The 12,719-nt window shown below is 42.8% G+C and overlaps 1 pseudogene; it reads left to right on the forward strand.

The window, feature by feature from the left end:
- Positions 1–259: 259 nt before the first annotated feature.
- LOC127418539 (zinc finger protein 37-like) overlaps positions 260–12,719 on the forward strand; it is a 34,579-nt pseudogene continuing 22,119 nt past the window's right edge.

Consider the following 12,719-nt stretch of genomic DNA (forward strand, 5'->3'; position numbering starts at 1 on the left):
CATGTGCTGCAAAACTGTGTAGCTTATGAAAGAGATTCTGTCACTTTAATTTCATGTATAATACTACAAAACAGTTTAAAGTATATACTATATTTTGAAGTTAGACAGCAAGACTGATTAATCAGATGTTGGCATTTTAAACACTCCAGTCCAGCAGGAGGCTGAAATGCACCAGAAGTTGTTTTGAAAACCGCCAGAAAATACAAGAAGAAGAAATAAGAGCTCCAGACAGTTTGAGCTCTCGGTTCGGTACGTGTTTTTATATTTAGTTAATGTATATTTTTCTGTGTGTAGCAGGATAGGCAGCCCCCCCGTCCCCAATGGTTTGTCAATTTTCTGGCGTTTGCCTGCATATTGCTGCCACCTGGCCCACTAGTAATTAGTCTGATTTAAAAGGTAATAACACTCAGACTGTTCGAGCTGGTCAGTGTTGTTGTCGCTCACACTTGTGTGCTCCTTTTATCTGTTCTCTTTTTGGAGTCGTGCAGTCTGAGTCTTGTCTCATACTTTGCAGTGAACAGAGGTACAGTATGTGGGTGTATATCTGTGGAGGTGCTTTTTATTAGCCCAACTTGTGTTTGTAACACTGGTCTATCTTTTGCAGCTGGAGTTGTGTCTGCTGGACAGTGTCTACTTTATTTGCTTGTGTGGTTCTGCCACTGTAAGTATGGACTTGATACGTGCTGGGATTATTTTGTGTGTGGTGTGTGTGTAAATTATTGTATGTCCTTTGCTCTAGGCGTAAATTGAAGGTGTGTGTCTGCCTGTCTGCCCATTAACGAATGGTGTGTGTGTGTGTGTGTGTGTGTGTTGCAAGCAGATGGACATGGACTCTGGCTGCTGCTGTTTGTGTTTGATTTTTTTTTTATTTAGTTTTTTTGTTTTGGGTAAGTTTTTCTTTCTTGCCCTTGTTTATCTGTTTCTTTGTATTTTTGTTATCCTCTGCTGGTCCCAGTCAGTATTTCTTTTAGGGATGCACCTATACCACTTTGTCTTCCGATATCGGAAATCTCAGTATCGGCCGATACCTGTGTGTGTGTGTGTTTTTTTTTTTTTTTTTTTTTAATTTTTTATATATAATATTTTTTTATAATCAGTTTAGAATATCTTTTCATTATTTTGTGGAACTAATCGAGAGTACTCTTTAATATGTAAAGAAACACAAATCTCTAACTACACATTATTTCAATATAAATGTATAGCTTTTTAAGAAACACTTTATTGTTAACTATACTGGATAATGTAGTAGCAAAATTAACAGTAATTCCAGCCTTCAGTAGAAAAGAAACCAGTTTATTATTAGTGTGTGTGTGTGTGTGTGTGTAAAAAAAAAAAAGAAAAAAAAAAATATATATATATATATATATATATATTATTTTTTTTTTTTTTTTTTTTTCTCCAGTTTAGTTGAAAGACATCAGTCCAATTTTCATTCAGTTATATTTTGGAACCCATTCAACTTAAATATTGTTATAAATTGTAAACAAATACTAATGATGATAAAAAATAATAAATTGTTATACTATTTTTGAAATACAACAGTAATGCACTTTTTAAACCCTCACGCTTTTATTTTGACATTCTGAACTCTCCAGGAAGTCCTGTATGTGTCTGTTTGTAGGGAAGTTCACAGTAGTTTAATTCGCTTATTCAAATTCTGTTAAAATGCGCCTCCAGTGCCGTTCTAAATGCGTATTATAAGTGAACCGAACTATTAAGCATCTACATCGGAGATGCTGTTCTTGAGTAGCACTCAAATATTGCGCACCACGTGAAGGCTAAAAATTGGCACTGCCCTGTTTACTCGTGGCTTTCAATAATGCGCTGACACTGTGCATACTATATAGTTACTTATTAAACGCAGCCTTTTGTGATTCACAGAGCTATCACACGTCTTCAAGTGGCTTTGAATAAAATGCACGAGCCATATGTACTGCTTTAATGGTATTTTAATGGTTCTTTTGTCATTTTTGGAGCTTGACAGTAACAAACAAGACTAACACACAGTATCGGATTTGGATCAGGCTCTTTGGACCGATACCCGATCCGTCTAAAAGCTTCAGTATCGGAGCCGATACCGATCCAGGTATCGGATCGGTGCATCCCTAATTTCTTTTTCTGGAGTCACTTAAGTGTCATTTTAATTATTGCCTTTTGCGTATCTAATTTTACTATGTTTTGTGTTTAGGAAGTGCCCCGGCCTGCCCCAGGGAAGCTGACTGCTGGATATTGTGGCCCCTTTGTTTCACTGTTTGAGGTGATGGTTTATCACTGTTATATCGGTTTGCTGACTTGTGGAGTGTGTGTGGTAACTGGTGTGTTGGGCCTATCCGGGTGCGGTTTGCTTCCCTGGAGGTCGGCCCAAGCACTCTTTTAGCTCTTTAAACAAAAAGTATCGAGTTGGTTTTGTGGCATGTAAAAGGTAACTGTTTGTATGCAACGTGACTCTAGTTTGTTTCTTTTACCTTGACGACAATAAGAAAATGTGTTTCTGGGCAAAGCACAGTCTCCTTCCCTGGTATAGCAAACCTGTGCCCTCAGTTAGTCATTGTACTCTGTCCCCCATTCTGCTACATGTTGTGTGTATGTGTGTCTCTCTCTCTCTCTCTCTCTCTGGTGTTTTAATGACTTTAAGAGAAGATTATCACCTGATGTAGCTTGTTTGTGACGGACACTTTAAATGTTCCGGTTCATGGGAAAAACTAGTAGAAATCTGAGACTCATGTTAATTTGATGAATGAGCTTTTTAAATCCAGCAGCTGATTGTAAATTAGTTGGAAGTCAGTTTATGTTGCATGGTTTTCCTTGGTCAAATGCATGAATAACGAACTTTATCATCTAAGCATCTGGATCCTTTTTATACTTTAATGTGGGAAATCAAACTAAAATCAATTTCTATAGGGTTCGTTATAATATTGAGTGTACATGAATATAGCACCTGGGATTTGTGATTTTAGTGGAAGTGTTTGTTCCTATTTCTTAACAGATATTACAGATTCTTATCATTGGGTGATTCATTATTTTAACCATCTCTCTGAATATCTGAAGGTAAAAATGGCCAGTTTGTTTCCTAATATCAGTAGAACAGAACATGTATTAGCTGGAGGACAACTTTGTTCATTATATGTTCATTCTTGGAGGTTTAGACTTTAAAGCCCTTTTATTCTACTAGAGAAAAAAGCAGAAAAATCTGTATCATGTTTTATTTCTAATATATGAACTTAAGCGGCTGATTGTAAGTTATTTTAATGAGGGCAATTATATGGGAAAAGAAAAGCCTGTTATAGGATACTATCCGATAAAATGACTGCTGTCAAGTTAAGAAACCAAAACACAAAGTACACATTTTTATACCATCTCTGAAACATTAACAAATCTGTTCTTGTGTGTAATTATATAATAATGTTTTAGAGTTTGATGAATGTCAGTCCATTATAATGATGATGTTTCTGTGTTCAGATGTTCATCATGAGAGAGCAGGTGGATGTGATCTGCTGTAAATCAGTAGGAACTGATCTGTCCATGCTGGATATTGATGATTTCATCACAGAAATCTCTCAGCTGAAGAAAGAGGTGGCATCACTGAATACAAAGCTGAAGGAGAGAGATGACATGTTACAGGTTAAACATTCATTTCATCCTTTTACCTGTTTTAAGTTTAAAATTGAGATCGTAAGTTTCAAAAGATGTGATATGACTGACTCTGTGATGATGAACGGTACAGATGTGATTGTGTTGTGTTTGTCAGGAGCTGGAAAAGGTTTCCTGTCAATCTTCAGTGTGTGTGACTGATGGGACCTCCACAGAATGTCAGGATTCAGTGTGGAGCGGCAGAGATCAGTCCACACCACAGCGGCTGCTGGACAAACTCTCTGAACAGAGATCCAGAGACACACAGGACTCACAGCTCACTTTACTCTGTTCTACTGATGCTCAGGAGAGTGTGTGTGACAGTAATCAGGGTGATCAAACCTCCACAGAGTCTCTGACTTCTGTCTGTAACACTGGAGAACAGCAGATGCTGCAGACACCAGTGAAGATTGAAGTGAAGCAAGAGGAGATTAAAGAAGAAATCTCAGCAGAGGTACAACAGAGTGATGATGAACAGCAGATGCTGCAGACACCAGTGAAGATTGAAGTGAAGCTGCTGGACTGCAGGAACCTGATGAAGATGGGAGGAGGAACCACAACAGAGGAACAACAAAGATATGATTATTTTATTCCTTCAGGTATGTTTCTTCCTTTTAATGTTGTTTTACATTTTGAAGACTATCAACTTTCATGTCAGCATAAAAATTCGAATTGTTTTATTGTTGTTTTAGAAGTGCTCAGCTGTCTTTTAAAGGGATACTGTAGTTCACCCAAAAATGAAAATGTGTGTGACTTTATTTTTTGTGCAGAACACAAAGATTTTTAGAAGAATATCTTGGCTCTGTAGGTCCATACAATACAAGTGAATGGTGGCTGGAACATTGACGTTCCAAAAATCAAATAAAGGTTGCATAAAAGTAATCCATAAGACTCTAGTGTTTAAATCAATTTCTTCAGGAGCGATATGATGGGTGTGGATGAGAAACAGATCAATATTTAAATCCTTTTTACTTTAAAAGTACACTTACACTTGCCCTCCTATGCTCGTTCACGAGAGGTCTTTTGTTTTTTTGCTGATTCTCATTCTTTGCGCCTATCGCCGCTTACTGGGCTGTTTTATATTCTTTTTTTTCTAGTCCATGCCCAGTAGGTGGCAGGGCTGATCGCCAATCACAGATTTAAGATGAAGATTGGTCTATTTAGATGAGCAATAATCTTTTTATTTACATCTTTCCAAAGTTGTAACAGTTCTGCAGTGTCACGGGGTCGCAATATTTGAGGCAAAAAAATTATCTCCCTGATAAATTGTGACAGCTCATGATGTTTAAAGTGCTCGTTTCATTCATTCTCTCTCTCCTCAACAGTTCCCAGTAACTTTTAAACTCTTGCGTTGCATTGACTAACATTAGCATATCCACGAAAAAATGACGGGTTTTTTTTGTAATAAGGAATTTTATTGTGTGCGCGTGTATATACACACCGATCAACCACAACATTAAAACAACCTGCCTTATATTGTGTAGGACTCCCTCGTGCCGCCAAAACAGTGCCAACCCGCATCTTAGAATAGCATTCTGAGATGATATTCTTCTCAACACAATTGTACAGAGCAGTTATCTGAGTTACCGTAGACTTTGTCAGTTCGATTTTGTCAGTCTGGCCATTTTCTGTTGACGTCTCTCATCAACAAGGTGTTTCCAGTCACAGAACTGCCCCTCACTGGATGTTTTTTGTTTTTGGCACCATTCTGAGTAAATTCTTGAGACTGTTGTACGTGAAAATCCCAGGAAATCAGTGTGGCGGCGGGGGCGTGGTTGAGCGTTCGTCCGGAGAAAGAGAAAGCGGTAAAGATGCATACACCTGAGCCAGATAATGACTAACACCTGTTTCCAATTGCAGTAAGCTTGGGGAGAGTGATATGAAAGGAACCACGCCAGCGGCAAGTGGAGAGAAGAGCTACATGTCTGAAAAGACTGTATTGTGCTGATGTGTGTGTGAAGTTGTAAAGCGCTTGAGTTTATTAATTAAAAGCTATACCTTTTGAGTGGAAGAAACCAGTTTCATGTGTCTTCCTCCCCCCTCTGCGTGAAGTTTGTTAATCTGGTGCTGAAACCCAGGACGAAATCGAAGAAAGTACGCCTCATGGAGTTCTCAACATTGGCTGAAGTCCTCGAGTCCCTTGCCAGCCTGCACCACTCCCACCAAGGCTTGAGGTTTGACAGGACCGAGATCACCGCTTCCACGAGATCTTCAGAGCTCAAGCAGAGGACCGGCAGGCGATTCAGAGCCCTCTCTGCCAGGAGAAAGCCCCGCCCACGCTCATGAAGATGGGGTCGGAAGATAACCCAGAAGCCTTCCTCAACCTCTTTGAGCAAACTGCTGAGATTTGGGATTGGCCGCGTGCACAATGGGCGGCCCGGCACATTCCTTTGTCCAGGGAAGCCCAACTTGCAGCTCAACAACTGCTGGCGGCTAGTCTTCTGGTTTACAGTGACTTGAAGACCATCCTGCAGCGGGTCGGCCGGAGTCCAGAACAGTAATGTCAGCTCTTCCGGTCAATGAAGTTGGAAAGGACCGGCCGCCCGTTTGCCTTCTCTCAACGACTCTGGGACACCTGCTGGAAATGGTTTCTGGCGGGGGACTGCGACGTCGAGGGAGTTGTCGACCAGGTGATGCTGGAGCAGCCGATCCGTTGGCTACCGAAAGGGATGGTGGAATGGGTCCAGTGCCATTGCCCGGTGTCACTGGAGGAAGCGGTCCAACTGGCGGAGGACCATATGACGGCGTACCCGAGGGTAGAAAAGCCCTCCCACTCTCTCTCCCCTCCCCCTGTGTTTTCCCCGATCTCTTCTCACTCTGCTCTCTCTCTGCCCAGCCCAGTATCATGGATGCTTGGTATTCCACTGCCGAAGCCGGCTCCCCGTTCATAGGGGTTTGCCCCCCCCCCCCAGCGACTTCAGTGCCTCATTCCTCTACCCCTCAGGTGGATGTTCCTGCAGGTGCGGGCGTAGCGCCTGGGCCAGCCTGCTGGAGTTGTGGGAATCTTCTGGGATCAATGTCATGTTATGGAGCTAGGAACTGTGGTCTGGATCCCCAACACTCCACGGACTGCCCCCGATCAGGCCAGAGCATACCGGTAAGTGTCAAGGGGAGTACTTATCAAGCCTTGGTGGACACGGGTTGCAACCAGACCACTATCCACAAATGCCTGGTTCAACACGAGGCTTTGGTCACAACCAAGAGGGTGTGGGTGAAGTGTGTGCATGGGGATATTCACAGCTACCCTGTAGTGACCCTCATTGTCAAATTTCTGGGAAAAAAGCATAGAGTGGAGGTGGCGGTTAGTTCCCGCCTCACCCATCCACTAATTATCTGGGAACTAATTGGCCATAGTTTGAAAATGTATTAAAGGGAATATGTGTGGATGGGTCCCGCAAAGAAGTGACCAAATGTGAAATATGCGATGCTTTGGCAGGGGAGGCGGAGCCGGGGCGTCTTCGTCAGCTCTCCGTCAGAATGATTTGAGGGAGGGGGAGGAGTCTGCTCCTCCCACCATTTGGGGGTTTCCCAAAAGGGATTTCCCTCTGGAGCAGTCGAGAGACGAGACCCTTAGGCATGCTCTTGACCAAGTGAAAATCATTGATGGTCAAAGTTTCCAGCGGAACATCATACTTATCCTTATTTTGCCATAGTAAAAGAGCAGTTGTATTAAGTGATGCAGGACGCTCGAACAAAAGAGGATACAACCCAGCTGTTAATACCGCAGAGCGGCCGGGACATGTTGTTCCAGGCGGCTCACTATAATCCGATGGCGGGTTACTTGGGGGAGAGGAAAACACTGGACCGAGTAATGGCCCGTTTTTATTGGCCGGGCATTCGCGGGGATGTCTGCAGGTGGTGTGCGGCTTACCGTGAATGTCAGCTGGTGAATCCATCGGCCAACCCAAGAGTGCCGTTGTGCCACCCTCCCGCTAATCGAGGTCCCCTTCGAAAAGAAAATGGCATGGACCTCGTCGGGCCATTAGAGTGGTCAGCACGTGGACACCGCTTTGTATTAGTCCTGGTGGACTATGCAACGCGATATACAGAAGCAGTGCCCCTGCGCAACATCTCAGCGCACAGTGTTGCGGAGGCACTCTTCAAAATAATTTCCCGAGTGGGGATTCCGAAAGAAATCCTTGCTGATCAGGGCACTAGATTTGTCACGGGCACTACGTGAGCTTCATAAATTGTTGGGTATTAAGTCAATCTGCACTAGCGTTTACCATCCACAGACAGATGGGTTGGTAGAGCAATTTATAAAACCCTAAAAAATGATTCGTAAGTTCGTGCACGAGAATTTTAGAAATTGGGACAAATGGCTCGATCCCCTGTTATTCACAGTGCGAGAGGTCCCACAAGCCTCCACAGGGTTTTCCCCATTTGAGCTGCTGTACGGGCGGTGCCCATGCGGCATGCTCAGTGTCATATGGGAAGCTTGGGAGGAGGATCCTTCAAACAGTAAAAACGAAATTCAGTACGTTCCTGATCTTGGAGCAAAACTCCACATTTCTGTGGCAACTAACACAGGAGAATTTGCTCCAAGCTCAGGAATGTAAAAGCTGACTGTATAACGGGAACTCTGCTACGGGAATTTGCACCGGGAGACAAAGTGCTCATATTACTTCCCACGTCGAGCTCCAGATTACACGCTAAGTGGTAAGGGCCCTTTGAGTTCACACGACGAGTGGCGGATCTCGATTATGAGGTGAAACGAACCGATAGAGGGGGCACACGTCAAATATACCACCTCAACCTCCTGGAATTATGGAGGGAGGTGGTCCCTGTGACGTTGGCTACAGTAGTTCTGGAGAGGGCGGAGCTCTGACCGGAGGTGATCGCAAAACCAATCATATCGCCCCGGTCGCTTGCGGAGACCACCTCTCACCATATCAAGTCACGGAGGTAGCCAAGTTGCAGGAAGAATTTGCGGAAGAGTGTTCTCCTCGGCCGGGTCATACAAATCTCATACAGCACCAGATTGAGGCAGAGCCGGGGTAGTGGTACGTAGCAGTCCCTACAGACTTCACGTGCACAAGGGAAAAAGTGGTCCAGGAGGAATTAAGATGCAATGCTCGAGATGGGGGTAATCGAGGAATCCCACAGCGATTTTGGTCCAGCCCGGTTGTTCTGGTTCCAAAGAGCGACGAGTCAGTCCGGTTCTGTGTGGATTATAGAAAAGTCAACGCGGTGTCTAAATTTGACGGGTACTCGATGCCTCGTGTTGGTGTGTTGCTCATACGGTTGGGCACCGTTCAATTTTACTCAACACTGGATTTGACAAAGGGTTATTGGCAGATCCCATTGACACCAGTATTCTGTGAAAAAACGGCCTTCTCCACACTGTTTGGGTTATACCAATTTGTGACGCTTCCATTTTGGTTTGTTTGGAGCCCCGGCTATGTTTCAGCACCTCATGGACCGAATCCTCAGACAGCATTCGCGTATGCCGCTGCCTATCTAGACGACAACATAATTTACAGTAATGATTGGCAGCGGCACATGCAGCATCTGAGGACGGTCCTGAGATCGCTGCGACGGGCGGGACTCGCAGCAAACCCCAAGAAGTGTGCAATTGGACAGGTGGAGGTACGGTATCTTGGGTTCCACTTGGGCCATGGGCAGGTGCGTCCCCAAATTGACAAAACTGCGGCGATTGTGACCTACCCAAGACCAAAAAGGGGGTGAGACTTTTTCTGCGGCTGGATGGCTATTACAGGAGGTTCGTGCCTAATTATTCGGACGTCACCAGCCTGCTGACTGATCTCACTAAAAAGGGAGCTCCAGACCCGGTCCAGTAGACGAAGCAGTGTCAACAGGCGTTTACGCAAGTTAAAGCCACACTTTGTGCTTTTACATTCACCTGATTTCTCTCTCCCTTTTGTGTTACAGATGGACGCTTCAGGGTGGGGGGCTGTGCTCTCGCAGGTGGTGGAGGGGGAGGATGCTCTCATTGAGGGAGACAAAGTACAGCACCATTGAAAAGGAGTGTCTTGCCATCAAGTGGGCGGTCCTCACTCTCCGGTACTATCTGTTGGGGTGGGCCCTCACTCTCTGCTCAGGTAATGCCCCACTCCAATGGCTCCACCACATGAAAGATACCAACGCACGGATCACCTGTTGGTATCTGGTGCTTCAGCCATTTAAGTTCAAGGCGCTCCACAGACTGGGAGCGCAGATGGCCGTCGCCGACTTCCTTTCCAGAAATTGGGGGGGGTAGTGGTAGGCAGGCCGGTTGTGGGGGCGTGGTCGAGCATTCGTTTGGAGAGAAAGCGGTAAGGGTGCATACACCTGAGCCAGATAATGACTAACACCTGTTTCCAGTTGCATTAAGCTTGAGGAGAGCGGTATGAAAGGAACCACGCCAGCGGCAAGTGGAGAGAAGAGCTACATGTCTGAAAAGACTGTTGTGCTAGTGTGTGTGTGTGTGTGTGTGTGTGTGTCAAGCTGTAAAACGCTTGAGTTTATTAATTAAAAGCCTTACCTTTGAGTCGAAGAAACCAGTTCCCTGTGTCCTCCTTCCCCTCCCTGTGTGAAGTTTGTTACCATCGGCAGTTACAAAAATACTCAAACCAGCCAGTCTGGCATCAACAATCATGTCACGGTCCTGCAAGCTGCTGACCCGTATCTGCATGATTTTATGCACTGTACGGCTGCCACATGATTGACTGATTAGATAATCGCATAGATGATTGTTGGTGCCAGATGGGATGGTTTGAGTATTTCTGTAACTGCTGATCTCCTGGGATTTTCACGCACAACAGTCTCAAGAATTTACTCGGAATGGTGCAAAAAACATCCAGTGAGTGGCAATTCTGTGGATGGAAATGCCTTGTTGATGAGAGAGGTCAACAGAGAATGGCCAGACTGGTTCGAACTGACAAAGTCTATGGTAACTCGGATAACTGCACTGTAATCTCAGAATGCTATTCTGAGATGCGGGTTGGCGCTGTTTTGGCGGCACAAAGGGGACCTACACAATATTAGGCAGGTGGTTTTAATGTTGTGGCTGATCAATATATATATCAATTCACAATAATTAAAAAAAAATCATAAGTATTGAATCGACATTTCAATATCTTTAGAGTGAATCAACAGGCAATTCCTACCCCTAATAAATACTGGATGTTTGTTGTGTTCTCCATTAAATTGGGGTTTAATTTGATTTATATTTGTCCCTCCCAAATTGAGTTTTGTCTATTTACTTTGTTCATTGTAGAGCTGATGGAAGGGAAAGAGGAACATCAAGAACCAAATGAAGAGGAGGAGAAACTTCAGTATCAGAAACATCATGATTTAATAACTGGAGAAAAATCTTTGAGTGGTTCAAAGACTAAAAAGATTTTCTCACCAAAAAAGCCTCGAAGAGCAGCCAAAAATGCTTTCACCTGCTCTCAATGTGGAAAGAGTTTCAGATATAAAAGTGATCTTATTAAACACATGAGAGTTCACACAGGAGAGAGACCTTACACGTGCCACGAGTGTGGGAAAAGATTCACTGTTAAAGCACATCTTAATAGACACATCAGAGTTCACACTGAAGATAAGCCCTACACGTGCCATCAGTGTGGAAATAGTTTTAAATATAAAGACTCTCTTAATGTGCACATGAGAGTTCACACAGGAGAGAGGCCTTACAACTGTCATCAGTGTGGGAAAAGTTTTGCATATGCACACCATCTCAAGTATCACCTCCGCTGTCACTCTGGAGAAAGGTCATTTAAATGTGACAAGTGCGGTAAAACATTTGTTTTGAATTCAGTCCTAAAAGAACATCTGAAAACTCACAAAAATGAGAAGCCTTACAAGTGTTCTTCTTGTGGAAAGAGTTTTGCATGCCTGTTCTATTTTAAAGAGCATCAGAAAATACATACCGGTGTTGGGGCTCATATGTGCTTTGAATGTGAGAAGACCTTTACTACAGCCGGCAACTTGAAAAAGCACCAAAGAATTCATACTGGAGAAAAACCTTTCAAGTGTTAATACTGTGAAAAGACTTTGTTATAAAACCTGAAAATACACGAGAGGTTTCATACTGGAGAAAAACCATACCACTGCTCTTCTTGTAGGAGGAGTTTCAAACAATCAGGTAATCTACATAGACATGTAAAAAAAGTATTGCCCAAGTATTCACAGCGAGCAAAAATTATCTTCAGGTTCTACGACATCAATTAAATAGTTGGAAATTCAGATAAACCCAAAGATTTCCCCAAAAAGAGCAGAATCATCTATGAGAATAACAAAGGACATTTGAAAAAGTGTTTGTATTAATAAACAATTTGTGTAGGAATGCTTTTCTGTTATGTCTGGGCTAAAAAATTTTTTTAATGTAAACTAGGGATGTTCCGATCAGTCCGGACACTGATCACTATTGGCCTGTTATCGCTTTCTATGATTCAGTTAATGGTCTCATAATTTGTTCGATCACAAAAGATGCACAGCTCCTTTAATGCCTTGTTTATAGGATACAACGAGGTTAAAGGCACCCCTTAAAGAAATTTTGCTTTTTTCTGGTCACAAAATGTGTCATGGTAAAAAAAAATGATGTATTTTTATTGAATATTGATAGAGCAACATAATTTGTGTGAAAAGAAATTAATAACGGAAGGTTGTTTAGATTAAAATTTAGTTTAAAAAAAAGTGGTGAGGGAGCCTTTTACCCCACACTTGGAGTAAAAGGCCCCTAAAGGGTTTAAATTAATATCGTGTAGATACCGGAGAAATAGTTATAGGGCACAATTTGTCAGCTAATGCAAATACTTTTGAGACAGCAAGATGCTTTTTTGAGTAACAAATTAAGATGATGCTTACTCAAAATAACTACTACAGAAAGTCAAGTTTCCTGTTAATTTCAAACACATTTGATATTTTATTACATCTCAAGTATTCTATAAACAAACTATTCTCTATTATGATTGGATGTCAATGTGAGCCCACTTTGAAAAATGTTCAGAACAAATCTATTTGCCCCATTTAAGAAAAACATTGTTTAATAGGGGCCTTTAGCCCCTGCAACAGGTGGCTTTTGACCCCAAATACTATCCTTTCACTTATTGGACAGTTATTGAAAATTTTTGATTTAATGACTT

This window comes from Myxocyprinus asiaticus, chromosome 28 (assembly GCF_019703515.2).
Source record: "Myxocyprinus asiaticus isolate MX2 ecotype Aquarium Trade chromosome 28, UBuf_Myxa_2, whole genome shotgun sequence".
NCBI lineage: Eukaryota > Metazoa > Chordata > Actinopteri > Cypriniformes > Catostomidae > Myxocyprinus > Myxocyprinus asiaticus.